A 25831-nucleotide genomic window follows, 5' to 3' on the forward strand; every position below is an offset into this window, starting at 1 on the left:
ACTCCCCCCACCCCAAATTGTGATGTCCCCGATCATCGTTCTTATGCTGTTAAGTGATTAGTGATACTAAAGCATGGCCACCTTTTCACTGCAGTAATTCACTTCTTAAACGAAAAATGCCTGTAAATGCCCTTTGCTTTATACTGGAGTTTAAATACATTTTTTCAATCAATGTCTTACTGTAATGCAGAACTCCAATTGTAAATTTAACCTAATGTGAAATAAGGAAAATTTTTAAACCCCTAAAGGTTGATTTGCCGGTAAGGAATATCATTTCAGACCGCCCCTGATGGTCCAAGGCTAGGGGTCTAAGAAGATGTCGAACAAACCAATGTTCAGCAAAAAATTGTTACAGACCACTCCCTTCACAGCGCCAAAAAACAACCTGTAGTTGAAAATGAAAAATGAATAAGTTTTCTCGTTTGTACGCTCCGATGGCTGGTTTTTCAAACATCAGAACAGAGTCCTATGTAGCTTTTTGGGCTTCCCTTTTCCATTTCAGTTCTCTTCATGGCCTTAAATCGTTTCAGGCAAAACGGGTAAAAACTATTTTATCCAACCTTAAGTAGGTAAGTAAAAATAAAATATGCTAAAGGTTCAAAGAAAGTCCATTCTTCTAGCATCAAAATTTGCAAAGTCGGAATGACATCTAACATCAACAACGACATGAAACTTTCAGTGGCTTGTTTATGATCCTTCTTTTTGACTTGTCTTCGGCATCTTCGAAGCGTTCCGGCATTATATCATCTCGCTTTAATGATTCGTCTATAAAGGCTCCTCCGCCTCTCCACTCCAATCTTCTCTTTCCACTGTGGAATTATGCGGCTCTGGTACCCAGGGTACTTCAGTAAGCGCTCCATCGCAGCGCATCTGAAAACGATCATTCAGTTTTCTAGGCATTGTAAAAAACTGCATGAAGTGGAGAATGAGTCGCTCGATTAATTCTTGGAATCAGGACCGCCGATAGGGGGGAAGCCTAATAAAGTAATGATTTCCATTTTTAAGAATGGAATTGATCAAAGGTAACCAAAGTATGCCTTTGAAATGTTTCAAGGTATACTTAAAACGTTTTAACCACTTGCAAGAAAATGAGTGCAATGTATTTCAAGCTAATGGAATGGGCGTGGTCGCAAAAATTTTGCATTCATTTTGTCCTTATTTTGTCTTCGTTTTCAATTTTACCCCACGGTTTTCAAAACTTCTTGTTGACCCTACTTATAATAAATGCATAACGAGCAAAGATACTTCATTTGGTTCAGGACTCACCGAATCAGGAAAAAGTATCCTAACAGCAGAGTTATTTGATAATGAATGTTGTTGTTAAGGGATTTCCTTTTCAATTGGAGACCATAATACGGCCAACGATCACGAGCATATTTTGCGTTACAAATTTTGAGCAATGTCTTCTTGAATGAACATATCGATCAACTTTTCAAATCAATCTTTCTAAGCTTACTTTTTTCCTTTTATTTGTGATTTAGATAGAAAATAATTACTAAACAATACACCAATTTCTTATGAGAAAACTACATTAATCCCCAAAAATTTCGGACGGTAAAATTTCGGACGTTTAATTTTCGGATAGAAATTTTCGGACCAAAAAATCATGATTTAGGACAATTTCTGACAAAAATTTCGGACAAAAAGTAAAACAAAACAAGAAGTTTTGGACAATATCTTCATAACACAACAAAACAACGGGAGCTAGAACAAAACACTAATAATAGAGTACATGAATACAATACAGTTCTAATTTGTATCCAGATCTAGGAATGGGTCCTCTGGCTCAATGATTGAAGCAATGGCATCATTAATTCCAGACACGTCAAAGCCTTTTTGATCAGATCTGGTTGGTTTCTCAGATGATCATACAAACCAATCAGCCATCTTGCATGTATTGGCTTTAAAACAGACAATGTTGTCTTTATGTCAATTGCATAAACTTCAACCCCTGCATTGATTTGTCGAGCTACTGAAAAATTAGTTTTACTTCGCTTATAATGCCTGGGGCAACTGGAATCTTTGACGTCGTGGCACATCTACGGGTCATCTTCTTTCCTTCCCTTTCCATTTTGTAGAGAACATTTTTTCCCCAGTCGCCGGTGAGACTCAGATATTCTCCATGCTTAATCAAAATGCTACGATCATTGGCCATAATAACTCCTTTATCTATTGAGTTGATAACAGATGCAGTTACTGTTGCTCCTTTGAGACGCAATGTTTCAACCAACCTTATTGTTTTCTGCATTAATTCTTCCGGCATCAATGTAGGCCGACCTCTTTTCTGATTTCTTAGTGTGTGAGGAAGCTGTCCTGTTGACTTCTTTGCGTTTTCTGCAGCTTTTTTGAAATCACTAATCGACTACTTTGTGAGTTGGGGGTACTTTTGCTTAAATTTTCGAAGAGTTTGTGGAAAACCATGAATCGTGGCAAAATTTCCAATTTCAGCCTTTTCTTCGCCAGTCCAAGATTTATACTTCCCTCGTTTACTGCACTTTACTTCTAGCTCTTTTAATTCATGAACTACTTGCTTTTTCTCTGTCTCTGTCACAGAAGGTGGTGCATCGCTCTCTACAATCTCTTCAGACGGTTTCTTTTCAGTTTTTTTAAAGTAAGTTGATAAAAACATCTTACTCCTTTCTTCTCAATCGCTGTCACTACTCACTAATACCTGATGTTTCTGATAAATGTAACAATTTTACGATTGAAGGCCATTGCAAATGTTTCATGAGTGGGCACCAATAATGGATATGTTGTGATTTTAGAGGACCAGAAAAATTGCACGTAGGAAAGCCCGGACCATAGAACATTTGACTTTGAAATCACTTGAATACTTGCTGTTCTATAACGAGAATCAGGTCCCGTAGTTTCAGCATGTTATAATAGATATAAATTCCCACTCAGTTTAATAGATTTGCACTTTTAAAACAGGAAACCAAGATCGGAAATGTGAAAAGATGTTAATGAACCTGGGCAGTCAGTGCGGGCCCAACACTCTCTATTAGAATTCCGTGATTCTGACCACCTAATTGCGATTTCCTTGCCTACCGCAGTAACAGCTCCTAGTTTTATCCGAGCAGCTAAAAGTACTATCTTGAGATCAGAAAATGCAGTCAAGTTTTCAGAAAGTCATTGGTTGCAGAGGCTGGCATGTGTATAGCAAAAGTGTGTGGACTAATCCCAAACGAGGAGATACGCGTTTTGCAGTAAAAGAAAGAAACCCATAGGCCTTGATGATAGATCCACGTTCAATTGCATGGATGTTCAAAATGGTGAATAAACTTGTACCAGATGTTGTTGGGCATATACCTCAAGAGATTTCCCGTTTTGTTTGGTTTTTTATTGAGCGTGGGGGAACAGTTAACGGTGAGGTTGTAGATGGAAAATGTCACAGGTCCCCGATTGCTAACGGTGGTTTAGAAATCCTTTTGACGGTTACATTTGGACTACCTGATGTGAAACGAAGATATTTAGAAAGGCTTATGGATTTGATCAATAAAAACTATAAAACTCCTAACAATGAAGCTGAGGAATTCTCAGATGAATTGTCGCTACACATAGAAGGCAGTGAATTAGAGAATTTGGAGGAAGTAGGGCCGCTGATCAATAATCATGCTTGATGATGAGCACACTGACAGCGAGGATGAATCAAGGGAGTCAAATGACAAGGACAATCTGCCGCATTCAAAATTGATGACTGAACACTAGGCCTACACCTAGCATTCAATTTAAATGATTGCTAACAAAGCCAAATATTATCATATTTGCTTGCCATTTTTATTGAGTCTATCTTTCAATTTTTTTTGTTTGATTCCTGATCTTAAACATTTCGTACATAAATGTTCCAATTAGGTTTATCAACGATCTTTTAGAACTTTTTAAAGAAACATCGTTATAGTAGTTCGTGTAAAATCTTGAAACCTCAATCCTAAAATAACTTGGCGTCGAAACAGCGTGATTATGATGTCACGAACATTTTCTTAAATGTGATAAAATGCAAACTAGGGACAACGCAGCCATTGGGCTAGCAGAGGCTATACCACCCACATTTTTGCATTAATACGTTAGAAAATGTTAGAAAATCTACTCTAACGCAATTTAGGAATGTTTACTCTAACGGATCATAAGTAGTAGCATTTCCTCTTGACTGGGAACCCTTTTTTGCTCACTTTTAAGTGTCTCACCTTTGTAGATACAAGGTAAATAGAAAGAAGCAAGTATTTGCTAAAAGGGGCGTTTTCCGGTGTAAGGGTGTCGTCACAAAAAATTTTGATCACACCCTTTTCAGCCCACCCACTTTAAAACTGGTGCGAGGTGCCTGGTGCAAACACTAAGATTAAAATTCCTCATTCCAAGCTAAATTGTTAACTTCTTCCCTCAGCTAATGTCCTTGGTAAGAGAAAATCTTAACCATTAGATGTCTTCAAGAAATATGTGTGGAACATCCCATTTAGCTGTTGCAACAACATCTGGATTTGTTTAGAGAAAACGGAAGCATATTACAATTTGAAGCACCGTACAATTTTTTGTCGTGAAAGTGGCCCCTTACGAAAAATGTCCCACTACTGAAAGATCCTTAACAAATGCCTTGGTTTTTATTTAACATTTGGTCTATCAGTTATCCCAACCAATCTGAAGTCTATTTCTAAAAAAGAAAAAGTGGCAAACTAAAAAGATTATTGGACGTTTGGCGCCTACGTGAAAAAGAAATTCTGATCAAAAGAAACACCGAGAAAAGGACGTTTATACCTCATGATCAGTTGTGAGAAAGGAATACCGAGAAACAAAATAAATAGTCGTAAGCAAGTATTTACTTCTATCTTGAATAACTAAACATTATTTGTTTACGTCGAGAAGTTGAGGACCAGTTAAAATTCCCTTATTTCAAAATGGTGCTAGTAATCGGTAAATTGTTAATCATGGTCATGCATTAAACAGGGCCAACGGCACGAATTTTAAAGTGGAGGGGGGAAAGACATTTTCTCCTTTTACTGCAACTTTGAAACTCCCTGCTTCTGAAAATTGTGGGTGAGGGGGGGGGGGGGGGGCTGCCCCGATGGCGTGTGCCCTTTTGAAGATGTGCTTAAAAACTGTAGGCTTATCGGAAAGATATCGATGACCAAAGATAAAAGGAATATCATTCAAGAGAGGCAAGATAAAGTATATGCATATATCATGTAACCAAAATTGACACTTTTCAATAAAAATATTTCTTTTCCCTAAATCATCAAACTTTACCAATAGGCCATAATGATCTTTAACGTTTGTGTACATCCCCCATCTTTGATTACGTAGTATGTGAACGTGTCCATAGATATGTGTTTTAAGCACTTGCTTGGAAAATTTCAAGTGTGTAGTGATTGTTGCGTTGTTGGTGATGCTACCGTTATGGTACTGCTGTCAAAAACACAAGATATTTTTTTTCAAAGAATTCACAAAATCATGCAGCATTTGCTCATCAAACTTCGCCTTTAATAAGTTTTACAATAATAGGAGTTGGGAACCTTTGCAATTAAACCAAGGTGAAGTAAAACTTTTATTCAAGCATACTTTCGATTGGTCAACTGATGACTGAAATCATCTTTAGCTCTGTAAAGGAATTTTTGGCCTTTTGAGAGTTTTTAAACTTTTTGAAAACAATAATGTGAGGCAAAGGGCGCACCGGGAAATTTCCCGATGTCCCGGTGGGCTAGTCTGCTTCTGCCCGCAGTCATTTACTTTAGAGTTTGCCTATCACGTGATAGTTGATAATTGCAAGCTCAAGTATGCAAAAAACCAGTTGCGATCAGCAATTGGTCACGAAAGGTTGAATAAACGTCGAGCTTCACTTATTTGTCACCTTTAGTTACGATGAACATGAAGCAATGGGTACAATTGCGGATAAACATGTGCTGAAAGACTTCTCATGCACTAAAAATTGTCCAGTTCATTTCATTAGATTCCTAAGAGATTGACTATCAGTCCCATTGCGTGTTTGACTTTTAATTAAAGATACTGATTACTGATGATTATGATTATCAAAAGCTTGAATACCGATGCTTCCTTTTCTCTGATTTATTGAAACCTGATTTTCTCCCCCATATTTTTTTCTTAAGAATTGGCATGTGCTCGATGACGTCATTGTTTTGTAAACCTGTTGTTGGAAAGTTTGTTAGATGTGCCCCCTACCTAAGAGTCATTTCTCACGATACCCCTGTCTTTAAAACCAGTCTAAGCAAATGAAACTCCATACGCTTTCGAACAGTGGTGGTCACTTGGTAATTTGGAGGGACAACTAATGACACAAGATTTCTATTTACTTTCCATTTTGCTAAACTTATTCGCTAGCTATAAAACGAATTCGAAGCTTATGAAATATGTCCTTTGCCCATAAATCTATTAGCGGGAGAATTTTTAAAATCTACGGCTCAGTCGATACTGAAGAATTGTGTTGTGGACTTAGCCCTCAGTTACTTATTTTGATGTATTTCTTTTGTTAGGCAATATCTAGTTTTCTTCATTTGAATAAAGAACCAAAATAACGTCCCCTCGACACGGTGACGGATATTTTTACGAGCGCAATTATTTTTATTTGTTTTAGAAAGTCTGCGTGCACACTATGAGCGTCCACATTGAGAGTAAGAAATGTAGAAACTATTTTTACGCAAAGATGAACTGTTATATGGCTTGGAGATAACTTAGAACATCCTATTAATTGTTGATTCTTCGAAGTTTTTCAAAGTATTACCAGCCGTTATGGTCATATGAACCAGTACGATCTACCAACGACACTACGACGCTGAACGACGCTGCGCATTCCTTGGGGAGATAGTTGTAGCCTCGGTTCCAAACTTTCAGCAAACGAATTTGGAGGGAATGAGCACCATGTTCAATTGCACGAGGCGGTTATGGACGAAGGTCCATTTTGCAGCTCCATTTCCTTGTTTTTTATCAAACAATCTTGGCCACATCTCTTCAAAGTTAGCTTAAAAGCAAACTGCTACAAAGAACGAAGATTGCTGCTCTGCTAACGATTCAAAACAAGGTGGTTGCGACACGATTTTTGTTATCATCATGAAGAAAATCTCAGCAAAATTGCTACGGTATGTCGCCAACTTCTTTTGTCACCTTATTAGTATTGGCAAATTTTCATTTGTGCAAGTTATCGTATTTTTGCCGGTGGTTGATTATGAAAAGGGAACCCCAAACGCAACATGCAAACGGGCATTTCGCGAAGGTTGCCGGGCGTGAGGGCGGCGAGGGTCAGGTTCATAGAGCAGCGTTGGTGGCGCTCGGGGTCAAATAGGGAACGGGGTCAAATAGAGAAATCGGGGTCATATAGGAAAATCGTTAGTAACTCCAAAAATTGGACTGATATCTCAAAACAAACCTCAGAATCGGATTCAGCATGCTTTAAACTACCTTTTAGATGCTTTTTTAATTCAACTACGGTAATTTTAGCAGTATAAATCGCAATGTTTTGCTTCTACATTAGCTTGACGCTTGGCTCCTCCGTAGCTACGGGAGCAAATAGACAAAACTCGTTAAAAAAGCACCGTTTTAATTCAAAATAAATAGCAAAAGGTAGTAATCGCAAAGAAAAATACACACTCTCTTCATATCAATCCAAATTCCAAACATCCTGCACCAAGGTTACAAGATTTCTCAAAATAAATCAGCTGAGAGATTGACGCGCTCAGGGTCAAATAGGGAAATTGCCGTTTGGGGTCAAATAGGGAAATCTTCAAAAACAGCAGGAAAAAAACCAAAACAGGGAACTAACCTCATTTCAGCACATAAAATCATCCAATCTATTGTTAACACCATTCAGCATGTTAGAAATCAAGGCATATCACTTATTAAATTCATATCAAGTCAATGCATCACATAAATTTAGGCCCTTGTTTACAGAGAATTCTTCTTCGCAGTTTCGGGGTCAAATAGGGAAGCAGTTTGCATTATCAAATCCGTTTTGTTTTTTTTGCCGGAAATCATTATTCCAATAACCTTTTTGATTCAGGAGAATGTCCTCAGCTAAAGATTATTGCAAATTAATCACTCTGGGTCCTTGAAAATGATGAAAAGATTTTTTTATTGACAATTGTGTTTTTCAATTCATTTTCATTTTATTTTCATTTTATTTTGAATTAAGAGCTAGTTAACAGTTTCCATGCAATAAAATATAAAAATACAAATTAAAACACGGCTCAAAAGTTAGACCAAATCTAGTAGAAATTACAACAGTGAAAAAGTTATATTGCAGAAAAGTTACAGTCTAACCAAAACCCCCAAAAATCAGGCAGCTGTACATGGACCCTAGAACGGCCAAGGGGCAAGGGGGCAGGCTTAAGTAAAAAGGCATCTGAAAAATTCCCAGCTATTATTGATTCCGTTGTAACTGTATTTTCATTTTGGTTTCATATAGGTATCTTGTTAAAGAGTTAACTGCTCTTACAAGAGATGTTTTTACAGGTTTTGAGAAATTTTGTCATAAACAAGGCTTTCATATGAACTTCTTTAGTGATTAAAAAGGGCTGATTTCAAGGGCTGATGTCATGGGAAGGCCTGTTCTTTACATTAAATATGAGGTTTTACTGCATCATGCACTGGTCCTAAATTTTATGTTGCTGGATGGAAAAGGTTCACATAGAAAGTCCAAATATAAGAAAATGCTCTAAAAACTCGTTATAAACTACTTTTCAGCTTAAAATTCAACAGTAGTATTGATGTTTTTAGTGACACTTTTACCTCTGTAAAGACCCAACCATGGTTCACAGCCTAACCATAGTTTGCAATGGTCCTATCATGATTGGACCATAATACTCGAAAGGTCTGACCATGGTTAGTGGTTTAGCATGGTTAGCATGGTTGAGCAATTAAATGAGATTTTGCCTATGTTAACTATTATTTCTGAATATTTATTCTCAACGGTGCAAGAACTGTGTTATAAAAATATTAGAAAAAAGAACAATTTTCTGTATTTGCTATCATTTTACTTAGTAACCATGTCTGACCATGTCAAGAACATGTCTGACCATGTCTCAAGATACAATTAAGTGGGTTTTGTGCTTAATTTTTGACTGATTTTACAACCAAAGTTTATATTTTCCCTGCCTTACTATGATTTTATTCTGCTCCTTCTGAATGATAAGAGTTTTACCTAAACATGTTTAATGGCTTTGAAAAAAGCAAACATTTGAGTAAACTAAAGTTTTTCGTCTGGCACTCTTCAGAGTGTGAAACGTCAGAACATACACTTAGTGAGCAAAAGTATTGCACAGGTTTGACAATTCAGTAATGGCGACCGCGTTGTCAACAACAAAGCGATCAAAATTCAAACCACTTTTGTGAAGCCATTAGGCGTCTTTTTATGGTTAAAATCTAATCAAACCAAACTTCAAACCATTGACAACACTTTTAATTTAAAAATTGAATAAAAGTTACTTTTTAAAAAATAAAATTTTTTGACTTTTTATTGGACAGTCTCGCAGCTTTGAAACCTTTATGAGACTGGCTAAAACTTTATCAAGATCACATTTAGGCATTGGAGTGCCAAGTTGATCATTAATGGCCTTGTGTTTGGTGGAAAGTGGCATATTTTAAGCCATTTTATTGTGTCCACTCTTTTACAGCTATTGAGACACTCGAGTGATCCTGTTTATGGCGGGAATTTTGATATTTTCATTTAATGAGAGGACAAAATGTTGTTTTACCGCCAGGGGTCGGCAACCTTTGTAAACCGGGGGCCATAGTTGATTTCTGAAATGCATACAAGGGCCGCAACTCAAAATACAGTATAATTTTAGTATATATATACCAATTCTACCTAACTGCTAATCTAATCAATAATATTGTACTTATCGGTAAATTTTCTGTAACGTGGAAGCTGTACGTAAATACAAACATAGATGTGAAGTATATGTTCACTGGTCAGTATATTACAAGAAGCTAATGTTCAAGTTGGTGCTGCATGTCCTTGTCGAAGATTTTTATATTTGGCAGAATTGTTGATTTCGGCAGCCGCAAGTTCCCTTCAAGGTGCTGATCAATCATTCGAGATCGCAGTCGACTCTTCGCATACTTCATCTTTGAGAAGAGACTTTCGCAAAGATTAGTACTTCCAAACATGCAACACATCTTCTTGGTATGCTGCACCAGACCTGGATATAAACCATCATCCACCATGGAGATACTCCTTATAAAACGGGATTATATGAGTTTCCTTGTATTTCTGTTTCAATTCACTGGTACCCTGCAGCTCGATCATTTCCATTTGAAGATGGAAAGTGAACTATGTTACCTTGATTCAGCTGAGTTTTCCAAAAATGTAGCATAAGCAGAAACATGACAACATACTCATACATGACATTCATAAATTGACCATGGCCTTGAAGCTTCTTGTTCAGCTTGTTCGAGTGGCTAGTAATGACAACAAGGAATGCTAATCTAGACAAGAATCTAGGATCACTGAATCCGAGCCGACACTGGTGCAATGGGCCAAATTATTTACAGGTTAACAGGGGCCTTCCGGGCCACACAAAAGTACCTTGCGGGTCGCATGTGGCCCGCGGGCCGCGGGTTGCCGACCCCTGTTTTACACAATTTTCAGCATCATTTACTCTCATTGTGAAATCGCAATCGGTTGGAAAAAATGGACTTGACGATTTGTGACACATTTTATTGATTGAATTTTGCTTCAACATATCACGAAACGGAAGCTGCGATTAGGCCTATCAGTAAATTGAGCAGTTCTAGACACCAAAGCATAAAGTAGGTACCCCCGAGTTCATTGTAATCAGATATCGCAAATTGGTGCAAAGATTAACTTTTTATTACAAATGTTTCACAGGTACTTCAATCATTATGGCTCAATTTTTGTGTTTTTGTGGCATGTCGATATTGTTTAGAAATGGGCAATTAAGAATATTCTTGCATTTACAATTTTCGGCATCAAACCTTGATAAATTTTCTAACATATTCCAGTTAAAAAGTCATCTTATAACTTTTATGAAACTTGCTATGGCCACTTGAATTTTGGTTCACTAAAATGTTTTGCTTCGGTGCAGCCCTTTCTGTTTAAGCCTGTGCAATACTTTTGCTCACTAAGTGTAGATCGAAAACTCTATGCTAGGAAAAATATATACCCAGTTGTGGATTGAATTAGGCCAATCAGAAACGCGAGCATATGACTGTTGAGGTTGACCAATCAGTGCCGCTTGCCTATTAAGAATGTTACCAATGGAGTCCTAAGGTGAAAACGAACTCTATTTGTCTACAAAATAGCGGTTTTTTCGTGCTTATGTAGATAGATTCTAAAGCTGCTAGATGGAATGACAGTCGTCCAGTAGACTCACAGGTTTTAATAGTATTTTTAGATCTGCAAGACCAAGGTTCCCTTTGGGGATGAGTTTTGTTTCTAATACTGGATGGAACATGTTGTTTTATTCTATCCTCTAATCTTTGGGTAGTGAGTCCTACGTAGCCAGAATCACACTGGCACATAAATTCATATATAACGGAACTCTTTTGTGTGGTAGGAATGCAGTCCGTTTGAATGGATGGAAGGGCCTTTTTTGTACTGTAAACAATACATGGATTCACTGCAAAGAAACAATTTGTAAGGTCCTGTTTTATTTGACTTTCAAAACATAAGGAACTGTTACCGATCCAAGACAGTTTTAGATAGACCGGGCACTTTTGCGGACCTAATTTTACATCAGCCGAGAAATTTGCTATCTTCTCCTTAATGTAAACTGAAATGACATCCTCTGGGTAGCCGTTCTCCAGAAAGATCTTAGTTAGTTTTTTAAGTTCCGAGTCGAGTTTAGACTTGGAACAAATCATCAGTGTCCTATGTGTAAGCGTTTTGATGAGGCTGATTTTTCTTTGTTTTGGGCAAAACGAACTCCATCGAGTGTATAACCCCGAAAATGTGGGTTTACGGTATACACTAGTGAGAAATCCAGATACAGACTTTTCAACCAAAACATCTAGAAATGGCAAGGAGTTGTTTTCTTCCTTTTCAAATGTAAACTGTAGGGCTGGGTGAAGGCCGTTAAGGCGTTTTAGAAAGTATCACACTCAGCCTCTGTTTTGAAAATAGTTTATTTGTCATCTACGTACCGAAAATAGACACTTGGCTTTCGGTTGCAGTCAAACAAACGCTGTTCGTGGACGCCAACAAAGATATTAGCCAAGGCAGGTCCCAGAGGGCTACCCAGAACGTCACCGCCCTTTTGTTGGTACATTTTATTGTTAAAAGTGAATTCAACTGAACGTGTTGCAGTTTCCATCAGTCCAATGAATACTTCCTCTGGGAATGGTGGGCTATTAAGCTCGCTCCGGTACAAAGCATCAGCGCATATTATGATGGTCTCACTCAAAGGAAAATTTGTGAAAAGACTGCTAATGTGAAAAGAACACATTAAAGATGTTTCGTTTTTGATGTTCAAGTTTTGTATGAACTCAACAAACGTAAAATAATCCTTAATACATTGTTTTGATTATTTTTGAAGAACATGGTCCAGAAGTTCAGAAAGCCACTTAGCCAATTCATGCTGGGCCAGCCATAGACAAGATGGGTCTAAGTGAAACATTCGGTTTATTTATTTTAGGGAGGCCATTCATTTGTGGACGTTGTGAACCTATGGGTCTTATCCTATCGTAAAGTTCGTTGGTCAACACTTTTGAGAGTTAACCAGCTCCAAAAGGTACTACCCACTCACTTAATCTAGATTATAGATTTCTTTCCGACAGTGCCTCTGTGAAAATTTCTGCAACCCCCTCCCTTTCTCTTTTTCCCATTTTATGCAAATTTTTCCCTTTTATTTTACTCGCATTTATTGTTTTTCCCACGTAGACACCAGCCTATTTTTAAAAAATACGGTGTTCCGTCTGACCATAGGTCTCTTGCCATCAACGACTGCAATTTAAAATAAAGGCAGTTAATTCTCTCGGAAAATTAACGATTCTTCCTGGTTTTATCTCAAACGCTTATTAATCTGCTAGAATGCTGCAAGGGTCGTGAAAATAAGACATCTGCAGTCGCCATTTCGAATTCAAAGTTTTGCAGTTCCACAACAGATCAGAAACAATAGGTAGCCAATCAACTACTGGCTATTGTACAGCGCTCTTACAAATATGGTATCATTGCCGAGTTCTAGATGCTGTTTTGACTTAGTTCCATCCGTGTTCCAAACAAAAAGTTTATTGTTTCAATTCATTCACTTCCGAGGCACAAAACATTTATTTTCGAGTTCTAGGATTGACTGCTGTTGTCCTCCACAGCTTCTGAAAAATCGTTTCAAAATCAAGACAGAGAAGAAGGAAGGAAAATGGCGAACGAATTACATCAAACTGGCAATTTAAAGATTTCGAAGAGACTGCGATAAAACTTATAATTTCTAGGTTTCACTTTTTTAGTCTAAATATTACTTATTTCAGGCAACACTATTTTAAGCTATATGTTGAAAAACTGACTGAGTTCTGTGCACCAAGGAACTCACTTTGGATCCGCCCCTGAAGGAAGATGGATTTTTTGTCAATGATGTTGCAAGCAGGGGACGAAGAGACCCGCAGAAGAAGATCTTCTGACAATTAAGGTTGTTATAGATAATAATAATCAATCAATTTAATCTTGTTGTCCTGTAACGTCGAATGTTCTCAGAAGATACACAGCAGAAACATTCAAGCACTAAGGCTCTGTGTAAAACGAAAACTTAGCTTCACAGATTACTATTCACGATTTTTTCAGACTTTTCTTTAAGTTTATTTCTTTCTTTAACATTCTATATATATTCTTTCTCACTTTTATCAGATATCACTTGGAGGTTCAATCAAATGTCATCAAAACATTTCAGAAAGGTATTTTCTTGAAAATTTTATAATTATACTTTAAATTTAAAATTTTAAAATTTTTTTTTTTCAAAAATTTATAATTTTGTAAACTTTTTTGCAGCTCTGGGGTTATGAAATTTTTCAAAAATGACAAAGTCCGCATTTTTATTATATGAGCCTAAAATACACCAAAACTACCTGAAATGTTGTTTGGAACGTAAATTAAGTCTTTCTTGGTTGTTTTGTGTATACAAATTTTTTTAAAAAATTCATAATTTTTTCATGTTTATTCAAGCTCTAGTCACGAACATAATATATCTACTATTTCCTACTTTTTTCCAGAAATCACTTGCACATGCAAACAAATGTCATGGAAACATTTCAGAAAAATATTTTCTTATCATTTTTGTTTGTTTTTAGTAAAAAATTTTTGAAAAAATTTTCAATTTTTTGAACTTTTTTGCAGGTCCGGGGTCATGAAATTTTCAAAAAGGACCAAGTCCTAATTTCCAGTATTTGAGCCAAAAATACAGCAAAACTACCCGAAATGGTGTTCGTAACATAAATTAAGAATATCTCGGTTGTTTCGAGGAAAAAAAAATTTTGAAAATTTTTCAATTTTTTGAACTTTTTTGATGATCCGGGGTCATGAAATTTTTCAAAAATGACTAAGTCCTCATTTCCAGTATTTGAGCCAAAAATACACAAAAACTGGCCGAAATGGTGTTTGTAACGTAAATTAAAACTTTCTTGGTTGTTTTGTGTATACAAATTTTTTTAAAAAATTCATAATTTTTTCATGTTTATTCAAGCTCTAGTCACGAACATAATATATCTACTATTTCCTACTTTTTTCCAGAAATCACTTGCACATGCAAACAAATGTCATGGAAACATTTCAGAAAAATATTTTCTTATCATTTTTGTTTGTTTTTAGTAAAAAATTTTTGAAAAAATTTTCAATTTTTTGAACTTTTTTGCAGGTCCGGGGTCATGAAATTTTCAAAAAGGACCAAGTCCTAATTTCCAGTATTTGAGCCAAAAATACAGCAAAACTACCCGAAATGGTGTTCGTAACATAAATTAAGAATATCTCGGTTGTTTCGAGGAAAAAAAAATTTTGAAAATTTTTCAATTTTTTGAACTTTTTTGATGATCCGGGGTCATGAAATTTTTCAAAAATGACTAAGTCCTCATTTCCAGTATTTGAGCCAAAAATACACAAAAACTGGCCGAAATGGTGTTTGTAACGTAAATTAAAACTTTCTTGGTTGTTTTGTGTATACAAATTTTTTTAAAAAATTCATAATTTTTTCATGTTTATTCAAGCTCTAGTCACGAACATAATATATCTACTATTTCCTACTTTTTTCCAGAAATCACTTGCACATGCAAACAAATGTCATGGAAACATTTCAGAAAAATATTTTCTTATCATTTTTGTTTGTTTTTAGTAAAAAATTTTTGAAAAATTTTCAAGTTTTTGAACTTTTTTGCAGGTCCGGGGTCATGAAATTTTTCAAAAATGACTAGGTTCCCATTTCCAGTATTTGAGCCAAAAATACACCAAAACTACCCGAAATTGTGTTCGTAACGTAAATTAAGACTTTCTTGGTTGTTTCGAGGAAAAAAGATTTTGAAAAATTTTCAATTTTTTGAACTTTTTTGCAGGTCCGGGGTCATGAAATTTTTCAAAAATGACTAAGTTCTCATTTCCAGTATTTGAGCCAAAAATACACCAAAACTACCCGAACTGGTGTTCGTAACGTAAATTAAGACTTTCTTGGTTGTTTCGAGGAAAAAAAAAGTTTTGAAAAATTTTCAATTTTTTGAACTTTTTTGCAGGTCCAGGGTCATGAAATTTTTCAAAAATGACAAAATCCTCATTTCCAGTATTTGAGCCAAAATACACCAAAACTACCCGAACTTGTGTTCGTAACGTAAATAAAGACTTTCTTGGTTGTTTCGAGGAAAAAAAAATTTTTGAAAAATTTTCAAGTTTTTGAACTTTTTTGCAGGTCCGGGGTCATGAAATTTTTCAAAAATGACTAGGTTCCCATTTCCAGTATTTGAGCCAAAAATACACCAAAACTACCCGAAATTGTGTTCGTAACGTAAATTAAGACTTTCTTGGTTGTTTCGAGGAAAAAAGATTTTGAAAAATTTTCAATTTTTTGAACTTTTTTGCAGGTCCGGGGTCATGAAATTTTTCAAAAATGACTAAGTTCTCATTTCCAGTATTTGAGCCAAAAATACACCAAAACTACCCGAACTGGTGTTCGTAACGTAAATTAAGACTTTCTTGGTTGTTTCGAGGAAAAAAAAAGTTTTGAAAAATTTTCAATTTTTTGAACTTTTTTGCAGGTCCAGGGTCATGAAATTTTTCAAAAATGACAAAATCCTCATTTCCAGTATTTGAGCCAAAATACACCAAAACTACCCGAACTTGTGTTCGTAACGTAAATAAAGACTTTCTTGGTTGTTTCGAGAAAAAAGAAAATTTTTAATTATTTTCAAATTTTTGAACTTTTTGCAGGTCCGGGGTCATGAAATTTTTCAAAAATGACTAAGTCCTCATTTCCAGTATTTGAGCCAAAAATACACCAAAACTATCTGAAATGGTGTTCGAAACGTAAATTAAGACTTTCTTGCTTGTTTCGAGGAAAAAAGATTTGTAAAAATTTTTAAATCTTTTTGCTTTTTCAAACTTTAGTCTGAAACATTCTATGTATCTTATAGATATCACTTGATTTTATAGATATTATGATCTTATAGATACTTGATCTTGATCTATCACTTTATCATATAGGTACTACATTCCAGATATCACTTGAAGGTTGAGCCAAATGTCATGAAAACATGTCAGAAAGGTATTTTCTTATCATTCTTGGTTGTTACTAGTAGAAAGATTTTTTTTGGAAATTTTTCAATTTTTTGAACTTTTTTGCATGTCCGGGGTCATGAAATTTTTCAAAAGAGACTAAGTCCTCATTTCCTGTATTTGAGCCCAAAATACACCAAAACTACCTGAAATGGTGTTCGTAACGTAAATTAAGACTTTCTTGGTTGTTTAGGGGAAAAAAAATTTTTGAAAAATTTGAATTTTTTGAACTTTTTTGCAGGTCCGGGGTCATGAAATTTTTCAAAAATGACTAAGTCCTCATTTCTAGTATTGGAGCCAAAAATACACCAAAACTACCCGAAATGGTGTTCGTAATGTAAATTAAGACTTTCTCGATTGTTTCGAGGAAAAAAAAAATTTTGAAAAATTTTCAATTTTTTGAACTTTTTTGCAGGTCCGGGGTCATGAAATTTTTCAAAAATGACTAAGTCCTCATTTCCAGTATTTGAGCCAAAAATTCACCAAAACTACCCGAAATGGTGTTCGTAACGTAAATTAAGACTTTCTTGGTTGTTTCGAGGAAAAAAAAAATTTTGAAAAATTTTCAATTTTTTGAACTTTTTTGCAGGTCCGGGGTCATGAAATTTTTCAAAAATGACTAAGTTCTCATTTCCAGTATTTGAGCCAAAAATACACCAAAACTACCCTAACTGGTGTTCGTAACGTAAATTAAGACTTTCTTGGTTGTTTCGAGGAAAAAAAAATTTTTGAAAAATTTTCAATTTTTTGAACTTTTTTGGAGGTCCGGGGTCATGAAATTTTTCAAAAATGACTAAGTCCTCATTTCCAGTATTTGAGCCAAAAATTCACCAAAACTACCCGAAATGGTGTTCGTAACGTAAATTAAGACTTTCTCGGTTGTTTCGAGGAAAAAAAAAATTTTGAAAAATGTTCAATTTTTTGAACTTTTATGCAGGTCCAGGGTCATGAAATTTTTCAAAAATGACTAAATCCTCATTTCCAGTATTTGAGCCAAAATACACCAAAACTACCCGAACTTGTGTTCGTAACGTAAATAAAGACTTTCTTGGTTGTTTTGAGAAAAAAGAAAATTTTTAATTATTTTCAAATTTTTGAACTTTTTGCAGGTCCGGGGTCATGAAATTTTTCAAAAATGACTAAGTCCTCATTTCCAGTATTTGAGCCAAAAATACACCAAAACTTCCTGAAATGGTGTTCGTAACGTAAATTAAGACTTTCTTGGTTGTTTCAAGGAAAAAAAAAATTTTGAAAAATTTTCAATTTTTTTAACTTTTTTGCAGGTCCGGGGTCATGAAATTTTTCAAAAATGACTAAGTTCTCATTTCCAGTATTTGAGCCAAAAATACACCAAAACTACCCGAACTGGTGTTCGTAACGTAAATTAAGACTTTCTTGGTTGTTTTGAGGAAAAAAAAAGTTTTGAAAAATTTTCAATTTTTTGAACTTTTTTGCAGGTCCGGGGTCATGAAATTTTTCAAAAATGACTAAGTTCTCATTTCCAGTATTTGAGCCAAAAATACACCAAAACTACCCGAACTGGTGTTCGTAACGTAAATTAAGACTTTCTTGGTTGTTTCGAGGAAAAAAAAAGTTTTGAAAAATTTTCAATTTTTTGAACTTTTTTGCAGGTCCAGGGTCATGAAATTTTTCAAAAATGACTAAATCCTCATTTCCAGTATTTGAGCCAAAATACACCAAAACTACCCGAACTTGTGTTCGTAACGTAAATAAAGACTTTCTTGGTTGTTTTGAGAAAAAAGAAAATTTTTAATTATTTTCAAATTTTTGAACTTTTTGCAGGTCCTGGGTCATGAAATTTTTCAAAAATGACTAAGTCCTCATTTCCAGTATTTGAGCCAAAAATACACCAAAACTTCCTGAAATGGTGTTCGTAACGTAAATTAAGACTTTCTTGGTTGTTTCAAGGAAAAAAAAAATTTTGAAAAATTTTCAATTTTTTTAACTTTTTTGCAGGTCCGGGGTCATGAAATTTTTTAAAAATGACTAAGTTCTCATTTTCAGTATTTGAGCCAAAAATACACCAAAATTACCCGAACTGGTGTTCGTAACATAAATTAAGACTTTCTTGGTTGTTTCGAGGAAAAAAAAAGTTTTGAAAAATTTTCAATATTTTGAACTTTTTTGCAGGTCCGGGGTCATGAAATTTTTCAAAAATGACTAAGTTCTCATTTCCAGTATTTGAGCCAAAAATACACCAAAACTACCCGAACTGGTGTTCGTAACGTAAATTAAGACTTTCTTGGTTGTTTCGAGGAAAAAAAAAGTTTTGAAAAATTTTCAATTTTTTGAACTTTTTTGCAGGTCCAGGGTCATGAAATTTTTCAAAAATGACAAAATCCTCATTTCCAGTATTTGAGCCAAAATACACCAAAACTACCCGAACTTGTGTTCGTAACGTAAATAAAGACTTTCTTGGTTGTTTCGAGGAAAAAAAAATTTTTGAAAAATTTTCAAGTTTTTGAACTTTTTTGCAGGTCCGGGGTCATGAAATTTTTCAAAAATGACTAGGTTCCCATTTCCAGTATTTGAGCCAAAAATACACCAAAACTACCCGAAATTGTGTTCGTAACGTAAATTAAGACTTTCTTGGTTGTTTCGAGGAAAAAAGATTTTGAAAAATTTTCAATTTTTTGAACTTTTTTGCAGGTCCGGGGTCATGAAATTTTTCAAAAATGACTAAGTTCTCATTTCCAGTATTTGAGCCAAAAATACACCAAAACTACCCGAACTGGTGTTCGTAACGTAAATTAAGACTTTCTTGGTTGTTTCGAGGAAAAAAAAAGTTTTGAAAAATTTTCAATTTTTTGAACTTTTTTGCAGGTCCAGGGTCATGAAATTTTTCAAAAATGACAAAATCCTCATTTCCAGTATTTGAGCCAAAATACACCAAAACTACCCGAACTTGTGTTCGTAACGTAAATAAAGACTTTCTTGGTTGTTTCGAGAAAAAAGAAAATTTTTAATTATTTTCAAATTTTTGAACTTTTTGCAGGTCCGGGGTCATGAAATTTTTCAAAAATGACTAAGTCCTCATTTCCAGTATTTGAGCCAAAAATACACCAAAACTATCTGAAATGGTGTTCGAAACGTAAATTAAGACTTTCTTGCTTGTTTCGAGGAAAAAAGATTTGTAAAAATTTTTAAATCTTTTTGCTTTTTCAAACTTTAGTCTGAAACATTCTATGTATCTTATAGATATCACTTGATTTTATAGATATTATGATCTTATAGATACTTGATCTTGATCTATCACTTTATCATATAGGTACTACATTCCAGATATCACTTGAAGGTTGAGCCAAATGTCATGAAAACATGTCAGAAAGGTATTTTCTTATCATTCTTGGTTGTTACTAGTAGAAAGATTTTTTTTGGAAATTTTTCAATTTTTTGAACTTTTTTGCATGTCCGGGGTCATGAAATTTTTCAAAAGAGACTAAGTCCTCATTTCCTGTATTTGAGCCCAAAATACACCAAAACTACCTGAAATGGTGTTCGTAACGTAAATTAAGACTTTCTTGGTTGTTTAGGGGAAAAAAAATTTTTGAAAAATTTGAATTTTTTGAACTTTTTTGCAGGTCCGGGGTCATGAAATTTTTCAAAAATGACTAAGTCCTCATTTCTAGTATTGGAGCCAAAAATACACCAAAACTACCCGAAATGGTGTTCGTAATGTAAATTGAGACTTTCTCGATTGTTTCGAGGAAAAAAAAAATTTTGAAAAATTTTCAATTTTTTGAACTTTTTTGCAGGTCCGGGGTCATGAAATTTTTCAAAAATGACTAAGTCCTCATTTCCAGTATTTGAGCCAAAAATTCACCAAAACTACCCGAAATGGTGTTCGTAACGTAAATTAAGACTTTCTTGGTTGTTTCGAGGAAAAAAAAAATTTTGAAAAATTTTCAATTTTTTGAACTTTTTTGCAGGTCCGGGGTCATGAAATTTTTCAAAAATGACTAAGTTCTCATTTCCAGTATTTGAGCCAAAAATACACCAAAACTACCCGAACTGGTGTTCGTAACGTAAATTAAGACTTTCTTGGTTGTTTCGAGGAAAAAAAAAGTTTTGAAAAATTTTCAATTTTTTGAACTTTTTTGCAGGTCCAGGGTCATGAAATTTTTCAAAAATGACTAAATCCTCATTTCCAGTATTTGAGCCAAAATACACCAAAACTACCCGAACTTGTGTTCGTAACGTAAAGAAAGACTTTCTTGGTTGTTTTGAGAAAAAAGAAAATTTTTAATTATTTTCAAATTTTTGAACTTTTTGCAGGTCCTGGGTCATGAAATTTTTCAAAAATGACTAAGTCCTCATTTCTAGTATTGGAGCCAAAAATACACCAAAACTACCCGAAATGGTGTTCGTAATGTAAATTGAGACTTTCTCGATTGTTTCGAGGAAAAAAAAAATTTTGAAAAATTTTCAATTTTTTGAACTTTTTTGCAGGTCCGGGGTCATGAAATTTTTCAAAAATGACTAAGTCCTCATTTCCAGTATTTGAGCCAAAAATTCACCAAAACTACCCGAAATGGTGTTCGTAACGTAAATTAAGACTTTCTTGGTTGTTTCGAGGAAAAAAAAAATTTTGAAAAATTTTCAATTTTTTGAACTTTTTTGCAGGTCCGGGGTCATGAAATTTTTCAAAAATGACTAAGTTCTCATTTCCAGTATTTGAGCCAAAAATACACCAAAACTACCCGAACTGGTGTTCGTAACGTAAATTAAGACTTTCTTGGTTGTTTCGAGGAAAAAAAAAGTTTTGAAAAATTTTCAATTTTTTGAACTTTTTTGCAGGTCCAGGGTCATGAAATTTTTCAAAAATGACTAAATCCTCATTTCCAGTATTTGAGCCAAAATACACCAAAACTACCCGAACTTGTGTTCGTAACGTAAAGAAAGACTTTCTTGGTTGTTTTGAGAAAAAAGAAAATTTTTAATTATTTTCAAATTTTTGAACTTTTTGCAGGTCCTGGGTCATGAAATTTTTCAAAAATGACTAAGTCCTCATTTCCAGTATTTGAGCCAAAAATACACCAAAACTTCCTGAAATGGTGTTCGTAACGTAAATTAAGACTTTCTTGGTTGTTTCAAGGAAAAAAAAAATTTTGAAAAATTTTCAATTTTTTTAACTTTTTTGCAGGTCCGGGGTCATGAAATTTTTTAAAAATGACTAAGTTCTCATTTTCAGTATTTGAGCCAAAAATACACCAAAATTACCCGAACTGGTGTTCGTAACATAAATTAAGACTTTCTTGGTTGTTTCGAGGAAAAAAAAAGTTTTGAAAAATTTTCAATATTTTGAACTTTTTTGCAGGTCCGGGGTCATGAAATTTTTCAAAAATGACTAAGTTCTCATTTCCAGTATTTGAGCCAAAAATACACCAAAACTACCCGAACTGGTGTTCGTAACGTAAATTAAGACTTTCTTGGTTGTTTCGAGGAAAAAAAAAGTTTTGAAAAATTTTCAATTTTTTGAACTTTTTTGCAGGTCCAGGGTCATGAAATTTTTCAAAAATGACAAAATCCTCATTTCCAGTATTTGAGCCAAAATACACCAAAACTACCCGAACTTGTGTTCGTAACGTAAATAAAGACTTTCTTGGTTGTTTCGAGGAAAAAAAAATTTTTGAAAAATTTTCAAGTTTTTGAACTTTTTTGCAGGTCCGGGGTCATGAAATTTTTCAAAAATGACTAGGTTCCCATTTCCAGTATTTGAGCCAAAAATACACCAAAACTACCCGAACTTGTGTTCGTAACGTAAATAAAGACTTTCTTGGTTGTTTTGAGAAAAAAGAAAATTTTTAATTATTTTCAAATTTTTGAACTTTTTGCAGGTCCGGGGTCATGAAATTTTTCAAAAATGACTAAGTCCTCATTTCCAGTATTTGAGCCAAAAATACACCAAAACTTCCTGAAATGGTGTTCGTAACGTAAATTAAGACTTTCTTGGTTGTTTCAAGGAAAAAAAAAATTTTGAAAAATTTTCAATTTTTTTAACTTTTTTGCAGGTCCGGGGTCATGAAATTTTTCAAAAATGACTAAGTTCTCATTTCCAGTATTTGAGCCAAAAATACACCAAAACTACCCGAACTGGTGTTCGTAACGTAAATTAAGACTTTCTTGGTTGTTTTGAGGAAAAAAAAAGTTTTGAAAAATTTTCAATTTTTTGAACTTTTTTGCAGGTCCGGGGTCATGAAATTTTTCAAAAATGACTAAGTTCTCATTTCCAGTATTTGAGCCAAAAATACACCAAAACTACCCGAACTGGTGTTCGTAACGTAAATTAAGACTTTCTTGGTTGTTTCGAGGAAAAAAAAAGTTTTGAAAAATTTTCAATTTTTTGAACTTTTTTGCAGGTCCAGGGTCATGAAATTTTTCAAAAATGACTAAATCCTCATTTCCAGTATTTGAGCCAAAATACACCAAAACTACCCGAACTTGTGTTCGTAACGTAAATAAAGACTTTCTTGGTTGTTTTGAGAAAAAAGAAAATTTTTAATTATTTTCAAATTTTTGAACTTTTTGCAGGTCCTGGGTCATGAAATTTTTCAAAAATGACTAAGTCCTCATTTCCAGTATTTGAGCCAAAAATACACCAAAACTTCCTGAAATGGTGTTCGTAACGTAAATTAAGACTTTCTTGGTTGTTTCAAGGAAAAAAAAAATTTTGAAAAATTTTCAATTTTTTTAACTTTTTTGCAGGTCCGGGGTCATGAAATTTTTTAAAAATGACTAAGTTCTCATTTTCAGTATTTGAGCCAAAAATACACCAAAACTACCCGAACTGGTGTTCGTAACGTAAATTAAGACTTTCTTGGTTGTTTCGAGGAAAAAAAAAGTTTTGAAAAATTTTCAATTTTTTGAACTTTTTTGCAGGTCCAGGGTCATGAAATTTTTCAAAAATGACAAAATCCTCATTTCCAGTATTTGAGCCAAAATACACCAAAACTACCCGAACTTGTGTTCGTAACGTAAATAAAGACTTTCTTGGTTGTTTCGAGGAAAAAAAAATTTTTGAAAAATTTTCAAGTTTTTGAACTTCTTTGCAGGTCCGGGGTCATGAAATTTTTCAAAAATGACTAGGTTCCCATTTCCAGTATTTGAGCCAAAAATACACCAAAACTACCCGAAATTGTGTTCGTAACGTAAATTAAGACTTTCTTGGTTGTTTCGAGGAAAAAAGATTTTGAAAAATTTTCAATTTTTTGAACTTTTTTGCAGGTCCGGGGTCATGAAATTTTTCAAAAATGACTAAGTTCTCATTTCCAGTATTTGAGCCAAAAATACACCAAAACTACCCGAACTGGTGTTCGTAACGTAAATTAAGACTTTCTTGGTTGTTTCGAGGAAAAAAAAAGTTTTGAAAAATTTTCAATTTTTTGAACTTTTTTGCAGGTCCAGGGTCATGAAATTTTTCAAAAATGACAAAATCCTCATTTCCAGTATTTGAGCCAAAATACACCAAAACTACCCGAACTTGTGTTCGTAACGTAAATAAAGACTTTCTTGGTTGTTTCGAGAAAAAAGAAAATTTTTAATTATTTTCAAATTTTTGAACTTTTTGCAGGTCCGGGGTCATGAAATTTTTCAAAAATGACTAAGTCCTCATTTCCAGTATTTGAGCCAAAAATACACCAAAACTATCTGAAATGGTGTTCGAAACGTAAATTAAGACTTTCTTGCTTGTTTCGAGGAAAAAAGATTTGTAAAAATTTTCAAATCTTTTTGCTTTTTCAAACTTTAGTCTGAAACATTCTATGTATCTTATAGATATCACTTGATTTTATAGATATTATGATCTTATAGATACTTGATCTTGATCTATCACTTTATCATATAGGTACTACATTCCAGATATCACTTGAAGGTTGAGCCAAATGTCATGAAAACATGTCAGAAAGGTATTTTCTTATCATTCTTGGTTGTTACTAGTAGAAAGATTTTTTTTGGAAATTTTTCAATTTTTTGAACTTTTTTGCATGTCCGGGGTCATGAAATTTTTCAAAAGAGACTAAGTCCTCATTTCCTGTATTTGAGCCCAAAATACACCAAAACTACCTGAAATGGTGTTCGTAACGTAAATTAAGACTTTCTTGGTTGTTTAGGGGAAAAAAAATTTTTGAAAAATTTGAATTTTTTGAACTTTTTTGCAGGTCCGGGGTCATGAAATTTTTCAAAAATGACTAAGTCCTCATTTCTAGTATTGGAGCCAAAAATACACCAAAACTACCCGAAATGGTGTTTGTAATGTAAATTAAGACTTTCTCGATTGTTTCGAGGAAAAAAAAAATTTTGAAAAATTTTCAATTTTTTGAACTTTTTTGCAGGTCCGGGGTCATGAAATTTTTCAAAAATGACTAAGTTCTCATTTCCAGTATTTGAGCCAAAAATACACCAAAACTACCCGAACTGGTGTTCGTAACGTAAATTAAGACTTTCTTGGTTGTTTCGAGGAAAAAAAAAGTTTTGAAAAATTTTCAATTTTTTGAACTTTTTTGCAGGTCCAGGGTCATGAAATTTTTCAAAAATGACAAAATCCTCATTTCCAGTATTTGAGCCAAAATACACCAAAACTACCCGAACTTGTGTTCGTAACGTAAATAAAGACTTTCTTGGTTGTTTTGAGAAAAAAGAAAATTTTTAATTATTTTCAAATTTTTGAACTTTTTGCAGGTCCTGGGTCATGAAATTTTTCAAAAATGACTAAGTCCTCATTTCCAGTATTTGAGCCAAAAATACACCAAAACTTCCTGAAATGGTGTTCGTAACGTAAATTAAGACTTTCTTGGTTGTTTCAAGGAAAAAAAAAATTTTGAAAAATTTTCAATTTTTTTAACTTTTTTGCAGGTCCGGGGTCATGAAATTTTTTAAAAATGACTAAGTTCTCATTTTCAGTATTTGAGCCAAAAATACACCAAAATTACCCGAACTGGTGTTCGTAACGTAAATTAAGACTTTCTTGGTTGTTTCGAGGAAAAAAAAAGTTTTGAAAAATTTTCAATATTTTGAACTTTTTTGCAGGTCCGGGGTCATGAAATTTTTCAAAAATGACTAAGTTCTCATTTCCAGTATTTGAGCCAAAAATACACCAAAACTACCCGAACTGGTGTT

The 25831-nt window shown here is 34.1% G+C and overlaps 1 long non-coding RNA gene across 3 annotated transcripts in view; it reads left to right on the forward strand.

The window, feature by feature from the left end:
• The first annotated feature begins 5868 nt into the window (after positions 1-5868).
• Positions 5869-25831, forward strand: part of LOC135689451 (uncharacterized) — a 293016-nt gene continuing 273053 nt past the window's right edge. For all 3 annotated transcript variants that reach the window (XR_016145330.1, XR_016145328.1, XR_016145329.1), the window contains exons 1-2: positions 5869-7082; positions 13796-13842. This is a non-coding gene — a long non-coding RNA (uncharacterized LOC135689451). The remainder of the gene's footprint in view (positions 7083-13795; positions 13843-25831) is intronic.

This window comes from Rhopilema esculentum, chromosome 5 (assembly GCF_057945365.1).
Source record: "Rhopilema esculentum isolate cy_ngs chromosome 5, ASM5794536v1, whole genome shotgun sequence".
Classification (NCBI taxonomy): Eukaryota; Metazoa; Cnidaria; class Scyphozoa; order Rhizostomeae; family Rhizostomatidae; genus Rhopilema; species Rhopilema esculentum.